The sequence below is a fragment of the Canis lupus genome, chromosome 24 (assembly GCF_048164855.1).
Source record: "Canis lupus baileyi chromosome 24, mCanLup2.hap1, whole genome shotgun sequence".
NCBI lineage: Eukaryota > Metazoa > Chordata > Mammalia > Carnivora > Canidae > Canis > Canis lupus.
The window spans coordinates 43,305,112-43,332,091 of record NC_132861.1 but is presented as its reverse complement, the minus strand read 5'-3'; the positions used below and the strand labels follow the sequence as shown (position 1 = coordinate 43,332,091).

General features: G+C 39.6%; 1 protein-coding gene across 5 annotated transcripts in view; it reads left to right on the top strand.

The window, feature by feature from the left end:
• The window catches only part of PID1 (phosphotyrosine interaction domain containing 1), a 225,682-nt gene that overhangs the window by 115,893 nt on the left and 82,809 nt on the right, over positions 1 to 26,980 (top strand). The window lies entirely within an intron of this gene.

Here is a 26,980-nt window from a genome sequence, read left to right as displayed (position 1 = left end):
CTTGATTTCCTTTCTCCTTAGTGAGAGTCATGACTCCAGAAAGCGCAGGGAGGAAGATAACTCATTCTGCCATATGTATGCTGGAGTCACTCAGAAAAAGAGTCAAAGGAAGGGAATTTAGAGACCATTATGACAAAGGAAAAATTAGTTTAATCACTCGTGGCCACTAAAGTCCATTCTAGGGACTTTGTGCTTTTTTTTCCTCTTAAAATTATGTGTCCTTTTAACCAAAATAAACATTCACTAATAATTCATTATAAGTTTATGAATTTGTAGGTTAAATCTATGTACTTGTTACTCACACATTATGTATATTTTTAAAAGATACAGAATGGAGATCTTAGAAGAATGAGCTGAATCTGAAATACTTGATATTGTATGCCTATCTTAAGTGCAATGATTGCCATTAATTTAGGCAAGGCTCTTCTTTAGTAATAGTGGGTGTAAAACCAAATTTCAGATGGCTTTGATGATGTCAAGATTTTCAGCTGATCTTGTTAGACCCAGTGAGATCATCAGTTTCACCCCAGAAAGAAATGGAAAAGATGACATGCCAAGAGTAAGGGGGAGTGTATCAGCTCTGTCATTCTCTTGTTGTCTTCTTATGCATACATCCTTTTTATTATCTAAAATCTGCCATTTATTTGCAGGAATCTCAGTCAGGTTTTGTTAAAACCAGATAATATGACCCATAAATCCTGAGATGGGCAAATGTGAGCTGTAATGACCCGAGTGATCACATGAATAAGGTGCCCACATCAAACTTCCTTTCTTTTTTTCCCCCTTTTTGAAAGATTTTATTTATTTATTTGAGGTAGAGAGACAGAGAACATGTGTGTGTGAGAGAGAGAGGTAGAGGGAGAAGGAGAAGCAGACTCTTCAATGAAGAGAGAGCCTGATGTGGGGCTACATCCCAGGGCCTTGGAATCGTGATCTGAGCCAAAGGATTCTTAACCAACTGAGCAATCCAGGTGCCCCTCCTTTTCACCAAAGAATTCTTACCTGTAGGAGACTTCTAGCTCCATATCTGACATGTGAACTGGCTAATGCTGGTGTTGGTCTGTATATTAATGCTGAATTTATTTCATATTATTGAAGATAAAAATAACTGTAAGTGGAAATTCTAATATATTGCATCCCCAACCTAGGGAATTCTATTGGATACCTCCTGGGGTGTAGATAGCTTACTTTGGAAACAAAGGACCTTGTCTATTGTGCTGCAGACATTGAGGCTACTTCCTGGCTTTGTTGAAGAGTGTCAAGATCATTCATTGATGTCTACCATTATTCTGGGCAGAGAAAGTTCTGGGCTGGTGTCACATATTTAGATTCAGAGCAGATTCCTCTCTTGGACCCCATTGGTAGGTATGAAAGCCTAGACCGGTCAGACTGGGTAAGGTTGTTAACAAATAGATGGAAAAGCAGAATTCCATTTAGCTTTCTTCATTCGTAGATCAATCCTTTGGTGACAGTACTCCTTCCTGCATCATGGCAGAGATAAGAAAAGAATTCATAATCACTTGTGTAGATGTTAAAGACATCAAAATGAAGTGCAGGTCATCCAGCTTTGGCCAAACTCTTGAGATTTATTGACAACCAGCAGCCGGCTATTATAGCTGAGATGGTTCATTAGCTGGGGAGAACTCCACTTTTATAGATCAATATTTCTTTGTAGCAACTAGAAAAGATTTTCCCAATGTTGAGGATATTTAGACTTATGAGTTCTTCTTTTTCTATTCTTTTATATATATCTTGTTCAATAAGTCATAGCACAGGTTCCTGGAGGAGAAAAATACTAAAATCAGCACTATTTAAAATGTGGAAAGTTCCAGATCCTATGAAAGGAGCAAAATTTATTTCACTGTATTTGCAGGACAGATAGATCTTTACCTAGCTCATTACTCTGTATTTTTTTTTTGTCTTCAGGCTTCAGAATTTGACTTGTTAACTGATGATTATGCCAATGCCATGAAGAAGGTGGCATTTGGAATTCTGTCTTCCAGAATTCTCTTTTCTTTTTCTTTTCTTTTCTTTTCTTTTCTTTTCTTTTCTTTTCTTTTCTTTTCTTTTCTTTTCTTTTCTTTTCTTTTCTTTTCTTTTCTTTTCTTTCTAGATTTATTTGAGAGAGAAAGTGTGGGGGAAGGGGCAGAGGGAGAGAGAGAGAGAATCTCAAGCAGCCTCCCTGTGGAGCACAGGGCCTGAGACGGGGCTTGAACTCATGACTCTGACTGAGATCATGACCTGAGCCAAAGTTAAGAGTCACGTGCTCAACTGACTGAGGCACCCAGGTGCTCCCTCTTCTTCTTTGTTTCACATGTGACTAAAGATAGGCTAAGTGCCCTGAAAAGGATGTTGAAGCAATATTAAGAAGGCATGTATTCCAAGGCAGGGTTTGGTGTAGGGAAGCTATATTTTCCCTTCCCCCTTCTTTTTCTGGTCCTTCTCCTTCTCTTTTCTCTCAATGTTACTCTTTCCTCCCATTAAAGGATTTTATTTATTTATTCATGAGAGACACACAGAGAGAGGCAGAGACACAGGCAGAGGGAGAAGCAGGCTCCCCAAGGGGAGCCTAATGCATCAAATGGGCATTTTAGCGTGTGCTGAGAGGATGTGCAGGGGGTCTCTGTAGGAGGCTCTGAGAACCGTTTTTGAAGAGTGGGGACTTCAGCTGAGTTCGGGTGATGGGCAGACAGAGGAGAAAGACTGCATGAGAAATCCTGGGAGACTCCTCACAACACGGATCGACCTGGAGAACATTATGCTGAGTGGAACAAGCCAGTCACAAAAAGACCAGTAGTGCCTGAGCTCACTTACCTGTGGGATCTAAAATAGCCAAACTCCCTGAAAGAGAGAGCAGAATGGTGGTGGGCTCGTGGGGGGGGGGTGCAAAATGGGGAGATGTTGGTCAAAGGGTGCAAAGTTTCAGTTATGCGAGCGAGCAAGTCCTGGGGATCTCATGTATGGCACAGTGACTGTTGTTAATATCGTATACTTGAAATTTGCTTAGAGGGTAGATTTTAGTGTTCACACCACACACACACAAAAGTTAACCCACGGGAGGTGATGCCTCTGTGAATTAGCATCACTGCGGTGAGCATTTTATAATGCATACGGACACCAAGGTATCGAATGTTACATCTTAAGTAGATACCATTTTTTTTTTGTCAATTATACCTGAATAAACCTAAAAATGACTTATAAGCACGATGGTCTTTTAGAAGAGAGCTTGTGTACCTTTTGTGCTACTCTTTGCACACTTGCTGATGTGAATGTCACTATTTCCTCCCTCCTCCTGAGGGTCCAGGAAAAGGGCAGAGGCTGCTTTCAGCTTCCAGTTGACAATAGAGGCAACAGACCTTTTGCTGTCTCTTATGCTCTGGGGTCCTGAGAACTTGTTTGCCTTGCTCCAGGCACATGGTTTCTCAATTCTAGCTGAGGTCCTGCGCTTTCTGCCGAGTATCATGTAAGGGAGAGCTGCGCCCCTTTGTTTGCATTTGGCCCCCTGGACATCTGCACAAAGGAAGAGCTTTGTCTGCTTTACATTGTGAATAGCAATGCATTTACTTGTGTCCCAGCAAAGTCTCTCCCTTGCTTTATTCCAGTCTCTCAAATGGAAAAAGGAGGAGCTCATCCAGGGCAGCTTGTGATGTCTGGATGCATCTATATTTATAAGTTAGCTTAGCAAAGTGTTTCCTTTATAGAAGTTGTAACTCAGTGCTGCTTTATGGAGCTTCCATTACCTGCATAATTGAAGCAGATGCATTTGACATTAAGTCCACCTATTCCATTCATTCCTACGGAGAAGTGTCTGCTTGTCTTCATTGTTACTGTGTTTATTTTTGCCTTTCAGCAGTTGAAGATTTATTGAACTTACAGCATATTGAGTTCAAGCCTTTGTTCAGTCCTCTGCCTTCTTCATTCAGGAACTATTGTGTTTAAACCATTAACATCTAATTGGAAACCTCAGACTGAATTCACTGTCCTTGATTTAATTTAGTCCTTTGGTAAGAGATAAATGCCATCTTCATTGTTAGAAATTAGCTTAAATGTATTTTATTGGAAAGAATGATAAAAGAATAAATGATGATGCTTTATTTCCTGCACTCAGGGCCCCCACTTCTTTTCATTAAAACACATATGTCACAATCTACTTACCCATACGAGTATATGCACACCGTATTTGACAGAAATCTTTGGAGTCTCTCTGCTCTTTTGTTTCTGGGACTTCTGGAAATGCATTAAATAGAGCAGCTGCTTATGAGGAATCAGAAAAGGGCATTGCCTTGTGTAGTTTATTTTACTTGAAATTGGTGACATACGCGAAAGTTTGTGATTAAAGAAAAAAAAAAGATCATGAACTTAATTTATTAAAGCTCCTAAAAGGAAAAAAAATGCTTCATCTTCCTTTTGCACTTTCCCCCCACTGTTATGAGGAAAGTAAAGCTTAGTAGTTGGAAATACCTTGCCTTAGGGAGTTGATTTTTTTCTGCTGCATAGACTTTAGCATGGCTCATTTCTACAGGAGAAACATAAAGATACGTGATAAGTTCTGGAATAGGATGTATGAGCCTGCTACTCCATGTTCTCCCTCACTGCTGTTCTCCATTACTGCAGGGGTTAGTTTTGGGTTAAGGTAGGCCTGGGTTTTGACGGAGTATTTGTCCAAATTTTCTCAGGGGATCAAAATTGCTCATAGTTTCTTTAGTCAATTTATCCTCCTGAAGTTCAGGAGAAAGTGCCAATCCTTTATTGATTTTTTAATGGAAGGTAAATAACCCATTAGCTTTTATTCACAAAAAAGAGACAGACGAAGCTATTTTCATATAGGAAATTTGTTTGGAGGCATTTAATAAATGGCAAGGTCTAAGAGAGAGACGAATACTAAATTTCTGAAAAGATTCTCTTTATTAACCAGTGAAATATCAGAAAACTCTTCTATACTAGTTATCTATTGCTGTGTAAAAAATACCCCACAATTAGTGGCTTAAGGCAACAGACATTCATTACCTTAGAGTTTTGGTGTTTTCGTAGTCTGAGTGCAGCTTAGCTGTCTCTGCATCAGGGTCCCTCCTGTGGTTGCCATCGGGCTGTTGATTGGGGCCACAGCCTCATCCAAAAGCTCAACTGAGAGAGGTTCCACATGCAAACTCACTCAGGTGGCAGTGGGCAGGATTCAGTTCTTTGCAGGTGGTTCTGCTGAGAGTTGCAGTTCCTCCCTGGGTGGCTGCCAAAGATCTCGATTCTTTGCCACAAGAGCCTCTTCATAGATCAGCTTACCTCCATCATGACAAGCAAGTGAGAGAGCGAGATAGGATAAGACGGAATCATTTTTAACTTAACCTTGGAAGCAGCATCTTAGACGACAGGCCCAGGGTCCAGCACACAATCAGGGGGAGAAGATTATACAAGGGCCTGAAGACTAGGAGGTGAGGTTTTCTGGGGGCCATCTGCAAAGCTGCTTATTACCACGTCTGCTGACTGCTTTTTCAGACCTCATTTTATTAATTAAATCAACAAGCACATATTGGACTTGTTGTTCATGGTCTAATCATCTGAATTTTACATTTCACATTGATTATTCTTCCTCTTTATTTTTGTTAAAGATTTTATTTATTTTATTTATTATTCATGAGAGACACACAGAGAGGCAGATACATAGGCAGAGGGAGAGACTCCATCCCAGGATCCCAGGATCATAACCTGTGCCAAAGATGCTCAACCACTGAGCCACCCAGGTGCCCACTTCTTCCTCTTTAAAACATGCCTGTCCTCAGCTTCAGGACTTCTTTGCCACTCTGAGCTTCCTTCTGGACTTGGCATGCTTTAACGTTACCAGCCATTCCTGTTTGTTTGCCCTCTGGCTCTGAACATCATGAGAAACTTTCTTTCTTTCTTTTTTTTTATTTTTTAAGATTTTATTTATTTATTCATGAGAGACACAGAGAGAAAGAGAGGCAGAGACACAGGCAGAGGGAGAATCAGGCTCCATGCAGGGAGCCCGATGTGGGACTCGATCCCAGGTCTCCAGGATCACACCCTGGGCCGAAGGCAGGCGCCAAACCACTGAGCCACCCAGGGATCCCTGAAACTTTATTTCTTTACTTTTGTGAAGTGACATGTGCACCCCCATGTTCGTTGCAGCATTATTCACAGTAGCTAAGACATAGAAACAACCTAAGCGCATCCATTGACAGATGAGTGGATAAGGAAAATGTGATATATATATATATATATATATATATATATATATATATATTCAGTGGAATATTATTTGGCCATAAGAGGAAGGAAATTGTGACGACACGGACGGACCTTGAGGGCATTGTAAAAGTAAGTTAGGCAGAAAAAGACAAATACTATATGATCCCATTTATATGTGGAATCTCAAAACAAAAACGAACTCATGGAAACAGCAGATTGTTCCCTGGGTCTTGGGGTGCGGGGGATGGAAGAAATGGGGAGGCGTTCACCAGAGGGTACAAAAGTTTAGTTATAAGGTAAGTTTCAGGGACCTGCTGTACAGCATGGTGACTATAGTTAATTCTGTATTGTATTCTGGAAGGTTGTTATGATAGTTGAACTTGAATGTTCTCACCATAACAACACAAATGGTGATTATGGGAGGTGAAGGATGTGTTGACTAAGCTAAATGTGGTAAACATTGTGCAGTTTATACATGTATTAAATCACCACGCCGTATACCTTAACCTTACACAATGTTACATGTCCATTATATCCATAAAGCTGGGGGAAAAAAAGAGAAAAAGGTGATTTCTGAAGTCAGTCATATATGCCTAAAACTTTCTACCTTTTTTCATGAAGTTCGCTCCCAGCCCCAATGACCTAGCTAGTTAATTTGGTTGACTATGTCTCCTATGGCAAAAGCAGGAGATTAAGGCTTTAACTATGCTCATGAGATGGTTGCTGTGAAGGATTTAGAGTTGTGTGCTGTGTTTTTATCCCTTTTCCTTTCCTGCTGAGCAATAGGGCCTCCTCTGAGCTGGAAAATCTCAATCAGGCAGCTGGTGTGGGGACTTCAGTTCTTTCTAAATGCCTGTGTGGATGATCTGTGTTTAGTTAACTCATGAGGCTAATGTGCCTGTAAAGCCACAGTGAAGGATTGTATCCACCTAGTTGGCCTGGTTTTATTCCTTGAGCACAAGTTTTGGATTCAGAAGCAAATTCTAATTCTGCCTTTCAGTACTTGCCTACCCTTGAGCAACTTAACCTTTTTTTTTTTTTTTTTTATTCTTTATTTTTAGTTTTTGCAACTTAACCTTCTGGTCTCTTTTTACATCATCTGTAAAACGGGAATAATACTCATTTGTCAAGGTTGTCATAAAGACCAGATGAGACAGTCATGGGTGGTGATGCTCAGCAGGATAGCTGTTCCTTTTCTAACTTTTATTTCTATTTATTTTTTTTTAAATCCCTTACGTTCAACTCAAATGCTTTTTATAAAGAGATTCCTTTATAATTTGTTTCATCCATGACTTTAAAAAGACATCATAAAAGTGACTGTTTTAACCATTTTAAAGTGTATCATCCAGTGGCATTGAGCACATTCATGATATCCTGCGACCATCACCGTGCTCTGCTTCTAGAACATTTTCATTACTCCAAAAGGAAATCTCATGCCAATTAAGCAGTCACTCTCCATTTCCTACCCACCCCCTGGGCCCCTGGCAACCACTAATCTACTTACTGTCTCAGTGAATTTGTTTTTTTATGGATATCTCATTTAAATGGAATCCTATAACATGTGACCTTTCGTGTCTGGCTTCTTATGCTTAGTGTAATATTTGTAAGGTTTCTCACTTTTATTTCATGTAGTCATTTAACCAATGTCTGCCAGTTGTGGGAAAGATTGAATGAGGAAAAATCATTCAAAGTGTATGCTCTCCACATGGAGGGCAAGGGTGGTATCATTTTTGTAGGACAATGAACCACACCAACCAGCTGAAGACTGAGAGTTAGTAAAAGTGGGAGGGATGCCAGCCAAGTTCATTTCTAAATCAGCTTCAACTGCAACTGCTTCCTTTCCTTAGACCTCCCGTCCTTCCGTCTGTGCTTCCCTCTCGTGCACTGCCTCACCTCCATCTCATCCCTTCTCCTTTGCTACCTCCTTTCTCCCTTCCTTCCATCCTGTAGTCCTCTCTCTTGCACTTTTTCCTTCTTTGTTTCATCCTTCTCTCTTTTGTTCTCTCTGTGCAAAGGCAAAACTAAAATAGGTTAGGACTCAAAATTTCGATGTGTGGGGATTTATCCCAAACGAACATAGTCAAAGTAATTGATATTAACCTTTGGGATCATAGAAAAAGCCCAAATATGAGAACTTGGTTTTTTAAAAAATGATATATCTCTTGGAAAGAATACTCTGTAGCCACAAAAAAAAAATCATGCTTAATTGAATATTTAATCACAGAGTATATCTTTAGAGATAAAAGACCTTTTTTACAAAATTGTATTGTAATAGAGTCCTCAGATTTTAATGAATCAAATAATATTACACATCCTCTGTGTGCAATTTGATGCAGAGAAAAATAAGGGGATGCACTCAAAATTTTATGTATCATAGTATGGGATAATTCCCAGTGGCTTTTAGTTTTCCTGTTTGTGCTCATTATAGCTTCAAAATTTCCAACAATGCACCTGCATCAACCTTTGGAATTGGATAAAAAGGATAATAAACATTTTCATAAACATTGTTTTTGAAAGTGTGCTAGTAGAATAGCTCAATCCTTGGCCATGAAGCCAGAGATCTGTCTTCAATGTAAAGGACTGACTGATGTATCTCAAATGAGATGATTTTGGCCCCAGGAACATTTGACAATGTCTGGAGACATTTTTGACTGTCACAACTGGGATGTGCTACTGGCATCTAGTGGGTAGAGGCCGGGGATGCTGCTAACAGGATGCCCTCCCCCCAACCCATTCCTTCACCAACACATTATCCAGCCTCCAAGTCAATAGGGGGAAGATGAGAAACCTGCTCATTGGCTAGATTAAATATTTAAAATCAGCTTATTGGAGAATATCCATGGAAGAGGTCAAATCGCTTGGGTTGTTTTTAATGGGTAAAAAGAATTAATTTACTTTCAAATAGCAATGCACTGACTTAATTATCTAAGGACTTTGGATAAAATCAAGCGGTTTTTCTACTCTTACCCCTGTAATCAGCAGATTTTTTTTTTTTTTTTTTTGCTTGTTTTGTTTCTTAATCTGGGCCGTGTATCCCAAAGAGAAGAAACCAAGCGATATGTTGGAGGCTAATGTGTTGATACTGATTTAGGACACAAAATTCCATGGATAAATGGATAGAAGTAATTGCCAAACCGAGAGTACTCCATTCGTGTGATGAAGAGAATTCTGGCTGAGGGAAGAGTGCCACCTACTGAATTGTGTTTGGGTTTTCCCCAGGTTCTAATTCATGCAGGTTTATGCCTGAAAGTGTTACTTCCCATTATTGATCTCACACATTTTCTTAAGTAGTTACTGCCACAATGTTAAACAATATTTAGTTATTATTGGATCAAGGTGTAATTAGAAACAGCTGTGAACAATTGCATGCCATCCAGCTCCTGAAGTAGCAAACTAAATTGTACTTGAAGACCTCGGATTGATTAACAGAGATTGTATCTGGCAGTTAAAACAAATCCATCTCCAGTTTGAGCGCTGCCAGCCAGTCCCATTTTACCAAGATAACCAGAAAGATTAAAAATGCATTCAATACACCACTTCCAAATGTCACCAAGTTAAAGAAATTAAAGCACCTAGTGTTTATCATGACGAAACTGTCAATATTTTATCCTTTCCTCAGAATTCCATACCTGAACTTTTCTCTCTGTATAATTTTTTTCTTTCCTTTTCTTTTCTTTTCTTTTCTTTTCTTTTCTTTTCTTTTCTTTTCTTTTCTTTTCTTTTCTTTTCTTTTCTTTTCTTTTCTTTTCTTTTTTTTCTTTTTCTTTTCTTTTCTTTTCTTTTCTTCCTTTCCTTTCCTTTCCTTTCCTTTTTTTTTTTTTTTTTTAAAAGTAGGCTCCACACCCAGTGTAGAGTGCAACACAGGGCTTAAACTCACCACCCTGAGATCAAGACCTGAGCTGAGCTGGATGCTCAACCAACTGAGCCATTCAGGTGCCCCTTTCTGGGTGTTTTTAAATGCCCGTTTAAAATGCCCTCATCGAATATAAAAAATAGTGAAAGGGAATAAAGGGGAAAGGGAAAAAATGAGTGGGAAATATCAGAAAGGGAGACAGAACATGAGAGACTCCTAAGTCTGGGAAATGAACATGGGGTGGTAGGGAGGTGGGTGGGGTGTGGGGGTGACTGGGTGATGGGTACTGAGGGGGCACTTGATGGGATGAGCACTGGGTGTTATGCTATATGTTGGTAAATTGAACACCAATAAAAAATAAAAATATTATAAATGTATATTATATATAATGACATCCTGTGTATCTTATGTATATTATATATATTATATTGTGATAAATACTATGTTGTGATATATACTATTATATACACATACATATATATAATTTTATCTAAAGTGTGTAGGACATAGGAGATGGTCAATAAACAGGAGTGATACTGTTTAAAAAAATAATAAAATAAAATAAAATAAAATGCCCTCATCTTTTGCCTAAGTATTTCTTAAATAACTCCACGGTGCAATGCATGCATTTTGATTTGTCTGTTGAATAACTACATTTTTAGATAACTTGAAAAACCATTTTGAATTACATGTTAAATTGGATGGGTCAGATAATTACCATGGTGGATCTCTTTATTGGGATTAAATCGTTTGTCTCATAAAATTATATGCCTCTGTGTAATACGTTAATTCTTGCTCCTAATCAAACATTTAATTACATAGTGAGCTTGGATTAATTTGTAACCTGAATCTAAAATTGCATTCATACAAAATTCAAAATGGTACATATCGCAAACTAACAGCTTCTACCATTGGGTTCAAAATTTTAGCAATATATGCCAATAATAAACACGAGGATTTGTGACAATTTTCAAGTCCAGGAAAACTTAGAATGCTGATGATGGTAAGAGCTGGATTTCTTGTGTTTATTTATTTATACTGACTTGTGGGTTTGAAAGCACTTTTGTGACGTTTACTGTTTACTTCATTTCTCTGGAATGGTGACGGCTTCTCACATGAACACAGCGGAGCCAGAACTCAAAGAGGACTTCCTTTTTCCAAGTCTTGTTGCCTCTTTCAGAAAACATCAAGCCTCTTTGAGAACTGAATTTTGCTCAGTTGACCTGTGTGATTTATTCAGAACTCTGTTGACTCTTGACATGCTGGCTTTTAATTGCTAAATAGGATTAATTAGTGAAATTCATGTCTGACATGAGTATCTTGTGGTACCTTTTGGTAGAATGGACATTTTGCTTGAGCTATTATTTTTGTGGGAAATAAATCACTCCTAAAGCATGGCTATCATGGTAATTTGTGTGTGTGAATGGGGTTTCTTTACTCTTCACGATTTGTGTGTGTGTGTGTATGTGTGTGTGTGTAGAACAGTCTAGTATTTACTTAACATTTACTTATGCTCACGTGTTATGGATTGAATTGTATCCTCACCAAAATTAGTGTCGAAGTCCTATCTCTCAGTACTTGTATAAGACCTTATTTGGATACAGGGTTGTTGTAAGTGTAATTAGTTTAAGATGAGGTTATTTTGAAGTAGGAAGAGCCTTTAATTAAATACAGCTGGTGTCCCCATTAACAGAGGACAATTGGGCATAGACGTGACAGGGTGACAATGCCTTGGGACTATGGGGAAGTTATGCTGCCTCAAGCCAAGGAAATTCCGAAAGCTAGGACAAAGACCTGGGACAGATCCTTCCCTAGCATGGCCCTGCAGACACCTTGACCTCAGACTTCTGGCCTCCTGAACTGTGGGACAATGAACTTCTGTTGTGTAAGCCACTTAGGTACTTGGTTACGGCAGCTCCAGGAAACCAGTATATCAGACATTACAGTTGTTGCTGTTTCCAGTTGAGTTCCGCTAACATTTATGAGCACTTACTTCATGCCAAAAGCTGAGCTAGATGCCAGTGAGACAAACTGAATTAAGCCCCCCAGGAACACAGCCTTGTGGGAAGAGGTGGACAGAAAGGACTAGGGAAGTTCAATGTCCCTCCACATTCAGAGTCACCAATTCCAGATAGACCCATGAAGTCCCCTAAGAAACCCTTTAGCTCCCTAATTATCTTGCTCAAATTCATTCCACAATTACTATTAAAGTCACATTTCCAACTAACCAATGACTTTCTACTTCTGCTCATGGGATATTCCTTAAAGATGGTATTTTTAAGGACTTTTGTGTTTTTTTTCTTTCAAGAAAGAAAACAGGAACTTTCCAAAGGGCAGTTTCCTTGTCTTACTGTCAGCCTCACACAGGGCAGGGTCACTTTCCCCCCTTCCCAGGTGGGTCCATGCTCCCCATCCCCCAGGGGGCAACTGCTGGGACTCTCACCCTCAGTGGAAGGACAGACGTTTTGCCCATCATGGAACCATGAGGGCACATGTGCATCTGCAGGATTCCAGGTGGGCTGAGGGCTGTAAGACCACCGACAGGACTCCTCTCCTGCCTTTCATGACACATTTCGATTCACAGTTCAGTTTTAATGAAAAGTCAAGGGTATTATGTTTAACAACTTTTAACACTAGTTGGTAAAAGTGAGCTGACGTTTATTTTGGTGATAAAGCAGGACAGATGCGAGGTTGCCAATGGCTACTTAAGAGCATGGTGTCCTTGAGAAATACTCCCTCCTTTGTGTGATGGCTTCAGTTTCCGGGTGGAGCCCTTCCTAGCTTCTTTGCTGTAATTTGTGTGAGCGATGTAGCTGGTAGGTTGCCATGGTTACTTGAGCCCATTGGGCAGAGGACAGATTTTCATTATAATTAGTGTGAACACCACAGCCAGCCCTGGGTGCTGCTCTTCACAGGAGCCACCTCCCCTATTAAAGCTCATGCAGTCACCACGTAGGGTGAAATGAGAAAGAGAAGCATGGCCTTTTCTTCTGTTCCTTCTGCTCAGACTCTTGGGGCAGAGGCCATGACTCACTTGGGAGATAAAGACAAATCAGGTTGTTGTTAGAAATATGCTTCTTCATAGCACTGTTTGCATAAGCTACTATTCCAACACAGGAATGGATAAATACTTTCTAAATAGCTGGGTTTGATTTTATATACTTAAGCAGAACCCAAATACATTATCCAGTTGAGGAGAACTGCCAGGCAATGAAATGAAAATTAAAATACCTCCTGCCATACTGACCTTTATAGATTTTTGGTACGTAGAAGTGCCTGATATTGCCAATATGGAATTTTCAATAAATTAAGTTCCTTTGGAGCCGTCGTGACTTGGTGGAAATAACCCAAATATGGTGGGCTTTGGAGTCCGGCAGATTTGGGTTCAAGTCCCATCTCTGTACTTACCAAGTTTGCATTTCTCTAAGTCTCAATTTTTTTAATCTTTTAAAAATATGATACAAATATCTGCTTTTAGGGTATTTGTGAGCATTAGAGATAATGAACGTAAGTGACCTGGGAAATAGTAGATACTCAAAGCATGGTGGTAATTATTATTATTATTATTATTAGTTTAGTTTTCAGTTTAGAAATAAATTGAAATGAAGAGAAGCTCACAGTTCTGAATGTAGTGTTGGTGTACAATTCACTAAATAGCTTGGATTTTCCAAGTATTGTCATCATGAAATAAGTCCACTATATTCAAATAAAAGGATTCTTTGGCTTTGAACGTTTTTTTTTCCTCCCCCTTATCAAGTATTCTCCTTTCAGCAATAGAAGTAATAAATAAGTCTCTTTGCACATTCCAATTTGAAACACTTGGAACTTTGTGCAGTTACATCAACATCAGAGAGCCTTGCCCTAATTGCTGAAATACAAGTGCTAGTTAATGGGAGAAAATGCAGCCCTGCTATTTGGACCAACATTTTAAAACATTTTTCTCTTTGAGTTTTTAGAGGAAATTTAAAGGGAATGAATTTTCCTAAGCTGAATTATACTTTGAATAAGTGCCCTGTGATGAGCTCACAAATGTTAAGTGTCTTTATGGCCTCCTTGAAGCACCTTTTAGTTGTTGAGAATATGTGAAGTTGCAGGGACTCCGGTGGTAATGTTTCAATGCATTTACCTTTTGCGGGAAACTTGCTTAGTAATTTACCCTCTAACAAAATGTGTGACATTGATGCCTAGGGAATGGGCAACACAAGCAGAGCCCCTGCCCTGACAGCTCTCATGTATGGGAAGGACGTGTAGCCTCATCAACAGCACCAGTGCATCTGATGGAAGTATGTGTCCTCAGAGGGTGTTGAGCCCCATGGAGAGACTACACAAAAGGAGGTACATGGCAGTAGTTTCCCAGGCTGCTGCAGAGACAGAGAGAGATACAGAGAAACAGGCAGGTGGTTAGACAGGCACTGTCTATGGCCTACAAGAGTTTTGCAGTCATAGTGGATTGCGATAATTCGTTGTAATTTTTTATGATCAAGATCAGTGGTTCTCAAAGATGAGGGGTATGATTTAGTTCTCCTGGGGACATGTGGCAATGTCTGGACATGTTTTTGGCCTTTTCGACTGGGGAGGTGTTAATGGCATCTAGTGGGAAGGAGCCAGAGATGATGTTGCTAAACATCCTCCAATTCGTGGAATAGCTCTACAGCAAAGAACTGGGTAGGCTAAAATGTCAGTAGTGCCTAGGGTGAGAACCCCTGGTCACCTGGTCTGGAAGAAGACACACCCTCAGACTGGTGCAAGTCCTTTTCTCTTACCCCCTGCTTGGAATGTCACCTTCTAATGGCTTATTTTACACTGTAGACTCCTTGACTTCAGAAAGGGGTTGTCTTAGTTAGATTGGACCACTATGACAAAATACCGTAAACTGCTGGCTTATCCTCAACAGAAATTTATTTCTTATCATTCTGGAGGCTGTGAAATCCAAGATCAAAGTGCTGGCCAACTTGGTATCTGATAAGAGCTTTCTTCCTGCTTGTACACGGCTGTCTTCTCACAGTGTCCTCACTTGGGAGAAAGAGCAAACTAGCTCTTTGACCTTTCCTTATAAGGACTCTAATCCCATTCATCAGGGCTCCAACTTTATGATCTAATGACTCCCCAACAGCCTCAGCTCCACATACCATTACATTGGGGATTTCAACATTTGACTTTTGGAAGACACATAACAGGATTGTCTTAGTTGGTGAATAGTAAGTTCTAGCTTCCAACAGAAATAAACTGGAAATCTTGCTCATTCATAAGTCTCTTAGGATTCAAGTTCATTCTGAGTATGATCAGTTTGAATCCCTGAAAAAAAGTGGAGCAGAAATGATAATAAATAGGTACAGTTTCTGTGCCCATTTTATAAAAGAGAAAATGGAGAGGCTGTGTCTCACCAAGTAAGGACGCAAACAAATCACCAAATCATTCCTCTTTCTCTTCTGGATCCAGGGCTATATTATAGCTCCCAGTCCCCGTGGCAGGTAGGTGTCCCATATAACTGAGTTCTGACACTAAAATGTGGGCAGACATGACATATTCTTTGTCTAAGCTTGACCCATTAAATGTGCAAATGATTTTTGATTTTTCTTCTCCTCCTACCATTCACATGGATGGAGAAGGTTCCAAGTTTCAAGAGGGGGGTGGAGCTACTAGCTGAAAGCCTTGGTTCTTAATCAGTTGCATCGAAGAAGCTTTGCCTTGGAGTGTTGCATAAGCAAAAATAAACCTTTATTTTGTTAAGCCACTAAAATATTGGTTATTAAAGAAGTTTTTAGCCCACTCAGACTAATAAAAAAAATGAAACAGACAAATGCAAACATGAGGGGGGCACATGACCTGTGGCCATCCATCTGGGACTACGTGGAAAAAATCACCTCCACCAAATATACAGAGGTACAAAATTAATGATGCTTCTGAATATGCAGGTGTTTACATTTGCACATGTTCTCTTCTGAATCATGTTTTAAAATCAAGTGTTCATTAAACTCCCCTTTTCAGTATCTTACATGATAGGCAAAAGCTTATTTATGTCTCAGGCAGTCATTTTAGTAACTTCAGGTTCTTAAACCCTGCATGAAGATTCATAAATTCATATATTATTCCCTCAGTGCTAAGTGTTGCATGTGAGTCTGGGATTTAGCTGAGAAATGTGGAATATGAAGCTTTTTTGCCAGGCCATTCCCAGTTGGTTGCGCATCTCAGAAGCCAAAACTTACTACCTTCCAAGTTGTAATTTAAACTTGTTAAATTGCCTCCAGACCCATCTTTTTCATGTAGCACAATGGGAAAAACTCAATGCTTTGGCTACAAATGTGTTTCTCTTTTATTTTTCTCTCTCCAAAATCCTACCTCCTTTGGGGCTGCATCATCATTATTTCATAGAAACTTTGGGCAGGAACATCTTTTTATGAAAACTTTGTTTTTCTGTGTTTTTTTTTTTTTTTTTGGAGAGACATTAGCCCTTCCATCTGGCAGGTGGTGTGGCCTCTTTTGAGAGTCTTTCACATTGTGATGTCGTCACATTTTAAGATCTTTGTGGGATGGCTGTAAGGAGAAATTAAGCTTTGTAACTATGTAGAAAATTGACCTGGTAAACACATTAGAGGTGGATTATACTCTATTGCTCCCTTAATAGCACCCAAAGAATGTGCAGTCCATAACCATTTCATAACCTCACAGGGGCTTTGTCGCTGAGAAATGGAAGGTTCACATCTTGTTCCATATTCTCAATATACTTAAGTGGAGAAAGCCTTCAGTGGTACACCAGCTGCTTGTGATATGGGAGAGCTTGCTTCTTGTCTCACTGAGTAGAAAAGAATGAATCTCGCAGAGAGTGAGCAAAGTGATAGAAGTTTATTAAGCAGAGAAACAGAGAAAGCTCTAAAAAATGAGAGGGGTCTCAACGGGGTTGCCACTGAGGGCTTTTATGGTCCATTTTTTATAGGAAACTGACCAGGGTACTTGGCAATTTTTTGTCCATATCAGGGTGGATATTTAGAACAAACATGGTGGACTTACAACTATCATAACAACAAACAATACGCTTTTGGACGTATCATGAGCCCAGACAAGGGGTTCCCTTCCCTCTGGTTAATAGCTCCTCCATAATATTTTCTACATCCGGGATGTAGGTAGCCCATGGCCTTGAGATTCTTGGGCCATCTTAGTTGGAGTAGGGACTATTGATAATACCTTAATGACATATTCCTTTGTGGTCTGGGGAGTTTCTGTGATGACTCAGTAGTCATTAAAGGGAGAGACTCCCTAACATTTTGGAGTTAGGGACCCAGGTTTATTTTTTCTGTTTTTACTGTCTTGTTCTGTTTTCTTGAGATGGGTAGGAGCCTGGCTCCGAGGGCCTTTCCCTTATCTTTCCCTGCCTAGCCCTGTATGCCCCTAGGTCATTCCTGCATCACATGTGTGAAGATCAGTCTCCCATAGACTACAAATGCACATGGGGAAATGTGCATGGAGTATACATATTAAGTATAGTCAACACTGAATGTCCCATATTTAAATATTTAAGGAATGGGGTGATTTTCTGCAAAATTACCTTATTAAAAATTATTTTATTTTCATGGATTAGAGTCTCCAGTGCGTGTTTGCAGAGCTTGGGATGGGAAAAAAGGGAGGGCTGCTTATACACTTCAGTATAGTAGAGCTTATATTCTGAGCCGTTTTTTCTTGCTTTTTTGTTTTTTGTGTTCCTTCATGTTCCAAGAGGCAGTTTCTGCAGCATGGTCAGATCAAGTTTGATTTGGGTTGTCAGTTGCCTAAATAATTAATAGAGAATTTTCACATCTGTTGAGGAAGAATTGGACCGAAAATGAAAGCACCTATTTTTTTTGTTTTCTCCCTTCATTAGTCAGGGTGGAATGTTATGCTGTGGTAACAAACATTCCCTAAGTGTCAGGAGTCAACAGCACAGGTGTATTTTTTACTTACATCGCATACCCACTGGTGGGGGGCTCTGATTCATCTCATCTTTACTCTGAGACTCAGGCTGATGGAGGTGCCTCCATATGGAATTTCACAGGTTATAGGAACAAGGAACAGAGCCTGGAGAACCACACATGGGCTCTATAATGCTTCACCAGAAAAGAGACACACATCACTGATGCTTAATTTAATTGGCCAGGGCAAGTCTTAGAGCCAAAGCTAACTTCAGAAACAGGGAGGTGTGATTGCTCTGAATACCAGAAATAGTAGTAATATTTACTTCACTTTACCTCAACAGACATACGCTTACACACACGGATATAGACATTTAACCCTAAGTCCAATTAGAAAATTAGCCCCCAAGGGAAAATGAAGACTCATTATTGGAAATTTTAGAAATGTAGCTCAGAATAGAAGATACCAAAGAGTTAGATCTTCTCCTGGATGCAAGAATTTTTAGCCAACAGGTGGTGGGAAGGAATTTTGTTTTAGGAACCATTCCTCTGCCCTGGGCTCAGTTAAGAATTTGCTCAATGGAATCTCTGAATTGAGAGTGTTTAATTTTGTCGTCTCACTAAAAAAATAAATATAACTCAGACTAAATTTGGATTTTTCTTTTAATTTTCCTTTCTCTTTAAACAGCAGGTCAAATATCAGTGAGAATTATGGCCACAGATGTGAGACATGCTCACTGAATCTCATTTTCAAGGTCTGTTGAATAGACCAAAGGCAAATATGAAGCATGAGAAAAATACTTAATTTTATTTTTTAAAGATTTTTTTGGTTTCACTTTTAAGTAATCTCTACACTCAAAGTGTGATTTGAACCCATGACCCTGAGATCAAGAGTTGCATGCTCCACCGACTGAGCCGGTCAGGCACCCCAAGAAAAATACTTTAAACATGTAATTATAGAGATTAAAAGTGATGCTATCAAAACTTACTGCCATAGAAATAACCTCAGTTCTTTCCTGTTTGTAACTATTTATAGCATTAAGATAGTCTCATATCATTTTTTTTCTTTTCCTTCTTTTGTTACAGTTCTTTTTAAAAAATTTCCTTTACTCAAAATAAATAAAATGCCATTTGCCTGGCAGAAATTGAAAGGAAGACCAGAGCAATAAAATGGAGCCATCCCTGGTTGGGGGAAGCCAGGACAGATGGATTGATTATGATGAGGCCAATATCCATATAAGGTAGCCACCAACAAAACCAAAACTCCAGATTTTGAATCTTCTCATTAGCTCAAGAAGAAAATAATAAAATTAACTCAGTATGGTTACTAGAGAGCAAACATTTCATTTTACTTTGTCTTTACCCGAGGTTTTAATTTATCAAACAACATACAGAGAGAATCTCTTATGCCATCATCAAATCTTGCTGTGTTTTATTTAACATGTAGCAGAGCCTGACAGAAATCTGACCTCCCATGGCAGCTTCCCCTAAGAGAAGTTTATTACCTGGCATTGGTCTACTTTGTCCACTTATCTTGAAGAACATATTTGCAAATCATATACCTGATAAAAGATTCACATCCAGAATGTATAAAGAAATTTAACAACTGAGTAATAAGACAAATACCCAATTTTAAAAAGAGGCAAATGATTTAAGAAGACATCGCTCCCAAGAAAATAGGTAATTGGTCAAAGGTACATGAAAAGATGCTCAAAGTCTTTCAACACCAGGGAAATGCAAATGTAAACTACTGTGAGATACCACTTTGCACCCTTTAGGATGGCTAGAATAAAAAAGACAGATAATAACAGGTGTTGGTGAGGACTGGGGAAGATGAGACTCCCATAGATGGCTGGTGGGAATGGCAAATGGGACTTTGGAAAACACTCTGGCAGTTCCTTAGAAAGTTCAGCTAGAATAATCATATAATCCAGAAATTCTGCTCCTGGGAGTGTATACCCAAGAGAAAATATCCCCAAATAAATGAAAACATATGTCCCCACAAAAACTTGTACACATATATTCAGAGAAGCGTTATTCATGACAGCAAAAAGTTCAAACAGCCCTAATATCCAACTGATGACTGGATAAACAAAATATCATGCATCCATAAAATGGAAAATTATTTGTCAATACAAAAAAAAAAAAAAAAAAGGGGGCAGCCCAGGTGGCTCAGCAGTTTAGCACTGCCTTCAGCCCAAGGCCTGATCCTAGAGACCCGGGATCGAGTCCCACGTCGGGCTCCCTACATGGAGCCTGCTTCTCCCTCTGCCTGTGTCTCTGCCTCTCTCTTTCTCATGTAAATAAATAAAATATTTTTTAAAAATACAAAAAAAAAAAAAAAACCACCCCACAATAACACATGCTAGCCACAACATGGATGAACCTTGAAAACATAATGTTAAGTGAAAGAAGCCAGTTACAGAAGACCATGTCTGCTATGAATCTATTTATATGGAATGTCTTGAATGGACAAATATATAGAGACAGAGAGTGGATTAGTGTTTGCCTGGGACTGAGCAGGGTGGGTGGGGAATGGGCAGTGATGGCGAATGGGTACAGCCTTTCTTTATGGAGTGATTAAAATTAGATTGTGATGGTGCTTGTGCAATTCTGTGAATATACTAAAAACTACTGAATTATATACTTTAAATTAATGAATTGTATGCTATATGAATTGAATCTTAATAAAGGTCTTCTCCTCCCCCTCCCTTCTCCTTCCTCCTCCTCCTCTCCCTCCCCTCTCCTTCCTCCTCCTCCTCTCCCTCCCCTCTCCTTCCTCCTCCTCCTCTCCCTCCACGTCCCCCACCCTCCTTCTCCTCCTCCACCCTCCTCCTCCTTCTTGTTCTAAGTAAGGTGCGTTTCATGCAGGTCCAATACTGAAATGCAACCCTGCTTGGCAAGTTTTCTGGCTTAGTAATTTATAATGCTGCACAATGGGTTCCAATTTCTGGTTCCAAGTCACCTACTGAGGAATTAATAATAGCTCTTAACTCTTCCAATGATCCCATCCTCAGCACCTCTCCTAGATTCCATCCTGCACCATCTAGACTGCGATGCCTCATTTCCTGCGTCCGAAGAGAACTTCCGAAGGGCGATCCGTTAGGTTTTTTGGTAGACTTGCTTTCCTCCAGTCTGCTCTACAGATGCTGGCCGCCAGCTTGACCAGTGAACACACCGGCTGTGTGATGCTGGAGCTATCTAGAGCTTTATCTATTCTCGGTGCCCTTGATCTGAGTCTTAGTTTATTGTAGGGCCCTACACACTCTGGTAATCAATCAGAATGCCCAGGTATAGTAGCCTTAGGGAAAGGAATAGCAAAATCCTTTTAGAAGGAAGAGGGACTTTCTACTTGGGATTCCAATGGAAAACCATGCAGTCATCGCTGTGTGCTATCGTACCCTCTATGCGGTGCCACTAGACTTTCTGGGAGCAGAGCCACATGTGGTTATGACTGTTAAAGCCATTCAGCCTAATATTGTCTGGATGACATTTACTTAAATATTGTAGGCACATAGTAAATTCTTTGCATTAATTAATAATTGTGTAGAAACCATCTCTCTGCTCTTTTGTGCAAAAGAAGACTGAATTATAAATGATGTAAGTTTTTCCATTAACTTTTCAGCTACAGAAACTATTATCTCAGGATTTACTGTAAACTCTAAGGTAAGTAAATATGATTCTCCTAGAGATGTTTATGAAAATAGTATTTTATGAGAAATAACAGTCCAGCTGTTGTACAGCTCATTCTCTACCTTCATGCAGGTATCTTCTCAGTTGGGACCTTTCTTAGATGCCTGCCCTGATCAGCCTGTCCCAAACCAGAGGGTCCTTAGTACTTTCTATCCCTGTGTCCTCCACTGTTTTTCTCTGCAGCCATAATCACCCCTGTTTTGTGTCATATCTCTTCCTTAATTGTTCATCTCCACCATAAGATGTAATCCTCATTAGGCAGGACTATTTATTTATTTATTTATTTATTTATTTTTCATGATAGAGAGAGAGAGAGAGGCAGAGACACAGGCAGAGGGAGAAGCAGGCTCCATGCCAGGAGCCCGACATGGGACTCGATCCTGGGACTCCAAGATCATGCCCTGGGCCAAAGGCAGGCGCTGAACCGCTGAGCCACCCGGGGATCCCCTAGGCAGGACTCTGAATTTTGTTTGATGTTCTGCCCTAGCACCTAGATCAGTGTCTGGATTCTTGTAGGTACTCCATAAATATTTACTGAATATGTAAATAAATACACCTCCCTCTCCTTCTTCTTCCAAAATAGTTTGAGAGAAGAGAGAAGAGGGTCCCACAGAGCATATAGCAAATGAGTAATCCCATTTTTCTATTGTAACTACTCATTACCCAGCTTCTAGACACCTAGCATCACACAGACAAAAGGAGAGAAAATGTTGAAGTTTGGGAGGGTCTTCGTATTCAGTTCCTTTTCCTGATGAGGAAATTGAGGATCTGAGTGCACAGGCACTTTCTCTTGGTCACCACAGAAATAAGTGACAGAATAAAGACTCTATTGCAGATGATGCCATTCCTGGGTGCATGGTTCTTGAAGTTAGAACATGGAGAAAAGCCCTCAAGTTACATTGGAATGTTTAGCCCTTCCACGTTTATTAACCACGAAGGTTATACTGTATTACAGTTACTACCCAAACGTCAGCAGGGGAGCCTTGCTCCTTGGAGGTTTGAAAATAACCAGCTGAGACCCCATCTCCCATGTGGTACTCTTTTCAGGGATTTGTAGGTGTGCAATATTTCTACTTAAAGTAGTCCAGGACCCTTGCCTTTTCTTTTATACGCTGTCCCTTCTCCACTTTGCTTTATTCCCAAGTGGCCTCTATAGGTATTTTGCTAAACCAAAAGAGTTGTATCATACTCTTTGGAGGCAAGAATGGCTTTCATTAAAAAAAAAAAGGCAATAAAATAAAGCGATATAAAAAACAAAAAGAATGGCTTCCACCAGTGATTACTTTAAATAAGGGATACGAAACATGAAAGTAAGCATTTGAAATATTTTCACACACTAACCACTACTGTTTTGGGTGCTGTATTAGGACATTAAACTCTTCAGGCATTGTCCTGATAAAGTAATACGTCACTCTTGTAGGGACAAATGGTACAATAGAAAGTACACCGACTTTGGTGGGCATTGTGGCCGTACATGTCCTAGCAGTCTAATTTTAAACAAAGTAATTGGTTTCCTTAAGCCCTAGTTCTTTGATTGTAAAATGGAGAAAATAATACTTTGTAGGCTACTGAGAATTAAATGAGGTCATATATGTAAAAGTGCTTTGTTATAGAAGACGGCATGCAAATAATGTCACCATTATCACTGCATGCATTTTAGAGTAGTTTTATTTCTTTAGAAAGTGACTGCATGAGTTCCCCATTCTTCCTGTCCGAAGTCGAACCTTTTAGCTGAAACTCTGCAAATGATATTCCCTCTGGGGTGGAAAGGGTGGTTTGGGTAAAGAAAACCAATTATGTGTAGTAAGTTAGAAAACAGCTTGAGAAACAGTGTACCCAGTTGGATTTTGTTAGTAGGTAAGTGTAGTTTCATAAAATGAGCCAAATACCTATGTTCAAGACTCTTTTGCTGCTGAGATGTACCAGATTTCTTGTCTTATTTACACTGGTCTTGTTTTATTTTATTTTTATTATTATTATTTTTTTACTGATTCAGAAAGGCGGCATTTCATGGGCAAAGATCCTGCCCTTCTCCATATGATTAATGTAATTTTGCCTTCTGGATGTATTTTACTTAATTATTATTATTATTTTTTACTTTTCATATTTCCCCCCAAAGAAATGTATTTTAACATTGTTTGAATAGCCCAGCAAACACATCTGTGGCTTCTGATTGTTTCCTCGTTTTTGTGGGGTGGATAGTGGTTTCTCTCTCTTCTTTCTTTTGCTATTACCAAGCATTGCCATAATAGCATCTCAAAACATGAGATCAGTAGGATTGCCTTTCCTCTTCATAGGAGAAAAATTGGGGTGTAGAGCTATTGAATGATTTACCCCTAATCTCAGAGCTGGCTAGTAAGATCTTCTTTGCATTCTTCTGACACATAGGCATGTGAATAAGTAGAAACAAAGCATCCTTTGTGAAGCTTGGAGAAATGGAGAATAATATTCTAGTGCCCCCTAAAATAATACGGTTTTTACCACTTGTCCTGAGTTGCGAGGAGACCTTCCAGAGAAGCCACCTCTTTTGTTTCTCTTTTGTTGTTCTGTGTCTATATTGGGTGGACAAAAAGAGGTGGATGGTTTGAATGCAGAAGGAAGTAGAAAAAGAAATTGAACAAATCACATTCTCTTCTAGTGGATTCATCAGTTTATTGACTTACTCATCAGGCATTTTTGAGTGCCAGGCTCTGTTTTAGTCACTGAAGATACAAGGGCAAAGAAAATAAGAACTGTTGTAGTCTCATTGAACTTCCAGTCTATTGAGAGAGGCAGGCAGGCTGTGCCTCATTAACTGCTCAGTAACTGTGATAGCAGTGAGGGGAAATGCTTCAAGAAAAGAATATAGTGCCATGAACTCTTGTAATAGGGCATCTGAACTGAGCATACAAGTTCAGGAAGTCTCCTGAAGAAGTGTCCATTAGCTTAGTCTAGAAATCTGACTAGCATCGTGGCAAGCGGTGGCAGGGAGGGCTGGAAGAGTCCAGGCAAAGACAAGACAAGAGTGCAAGCAAAGATCCTGGGGCAGCAAGAATCTTGGCATATCTGAGACACAGAGGTTGAAGTGAGAAAGCAAGTGGAAAGAGATGATCTTTGGTCTTGGTCTTGGTCTTGGTCTTGGAAGAGGACTGGTGATTTTGACCTCTGTGTAGAGCAATGGGAAATTATTAAAAAGCTCTGAGCAGACTGGAGCATCAACACTCTGACTGCCGGGAAAGGAAGGGCAGAGAATGGCAGGACTGTGAAGGAGATCTGTTAAGAGATGTTTGCAGTAATCCGAGTGAGCAATACTGTTAGTTTTGACTAGGGAGGTGGCAGTGGAGGGAGGCATGATGGATCTGAGCCCTTTTGAGAAGGAAAACTTGAAAGAAGGTGGGCCCCAGGGAAGGGAAGGAAGATTTTAGTGATGGTTCCTTGGATTGGGGTTTGGGGAACTGGTGGTATGACATGACTCCATTTACTAATGAATGGATGACTAGAAGAAGAACAATTTTTTTTTGAGGGGGCAGTAATAAAGAGTCATCTTTTGGATCTATTAAGTTTGGCCATTACAACAGAGATGTCACTTTTGGCTGTCTTGACCTAAAGCTCAGGTTAGAGAAGTAGGCTGTAATTAGATGGAGCAGAGCTGTCCACTCACAGTTGGTTTATAAAACCATGAGGGACAATGAAGTCATCAAAGAGAAAGAGCAAATGAGAAAAGAGGGCTTTGGACATGCCCCCAAGGGACAGCTGTTCAGTCTGTTAAAATGTACATTATAGGAGATCATCTCTGGTAAGAGGGTAGGGGTGGCCAGCTGAAGACAATATTTGTATATCAGGAGGAGAAAGCCATAGAGGAAACTGAGAATAAGTAACCAGAGTGGTAGATGAAAAGCCAGAAGAATGTGATGCCGTGGAAGACTCTGGAAGGTGTACATGATGCTGATGGAGGCACAGTGAGGATGTCGTACCATCAGGATAGTGGATAACCCAACTCACACCGGGTTAAACCCTGAAAGAGAAAGTGTTAGAAACTGATTTTTCTCTAGTACCTCAATGGTTCATTACTAAAATATAGAGAATTCCCCTTGCCGAACATTTCTAATGATTAAGATGATTTATTTACTTTTTATTTATTTTTTAAGATTTTATTTATTTATTCATGAGAGATACAGAGAGAGAGGCAGAGACACAGGCAGAGGGAGAAGCAGGCTTCATGCAGGAAGCCCGATGCAGGACTCGATCCTGGGACTCTGGGATCACACCCTGAGCTAAAGGCAGACACTTAACTGCTGAGCCACCCAGACATCCCAAGATGTTTTTTTTTTTTTCTTTTTTTTTTTTTTTTTTTACTTAGAAACCAGTTGGAAGGTAAAATGAAACCATGAAGCAATGAGATACTGCACTCAGGTGACTTGCCTCTGGATTTGGGGCCAGAAGGAAACCCATGTAGTAACTTTCTATAAATGCTGTCACTGGATGGTTAAGTTGAAGACTTTGACAAAATAAAATAATAAAGTTAAAGAGGATATAGGGCATGTCCATTGTGTCATTATTGTGAACAACATTCCCATGGTTTCCTGATAGATATTTGAGTCTTGACTCTGAATAGGGAAGAGTCTAATGAACAAGATTTAGGTGCAAGATTTTTAAAATACAGATTAGGAAACCATACTACTTGAAGGATTCATGTATTTCCTCTCTTTAAATTCTACTTTGAAATATGTTGTTTACAGTAAATTTTTTGAACATGCTCAAATTTTTGCTTGTGTTTATGGAACCTCCTTTAATTCTTAAGTAGCACACAGCTGAATAAAGAATGTAGCTGCTCGTTTCGGTTGATTGGTTGAGTTTTTCACATAAAAGAGCAGCATAAAATAAGAAACTGGGTTCTCAGTTGGATATAAATTCCAGATATTCTATTTTTCTTTCAAACAATTTAGATGGTTGCAAATCTAAACCCATCTCTTTTTATGTCTCAATAACAATAGGTGAAAAATAATACAGAAAGGCATAAAAAATTTTTACCTTTCAAGTTTAATTAGGTCTGCCATTGGCGAAGAGTCAGGAGACTTGGTTTTTATACATCCAACAAAAATTTATAGAAAATCCATTGTGCCAGTTCCTAGAGATTACTAAGACACAAGTCCTGATTTGAGAGAGCTTATCGTCTAGTAGGGGAAGATGAATGTGTACAAGTAATTATAAGTTTCTGTTACAATATGTGTTTTAGGAAGTCAGAGGAGGAACATGAAATGGCAAAGGGGAAGTATTCAGAGGATGTAATTATGTGAACCGAGTCACATGGAGTAGTCAAGATAAAGAGTAAGGCCCCGGAGGAAGGGGTCATTTGGCATGGGTAGCACAA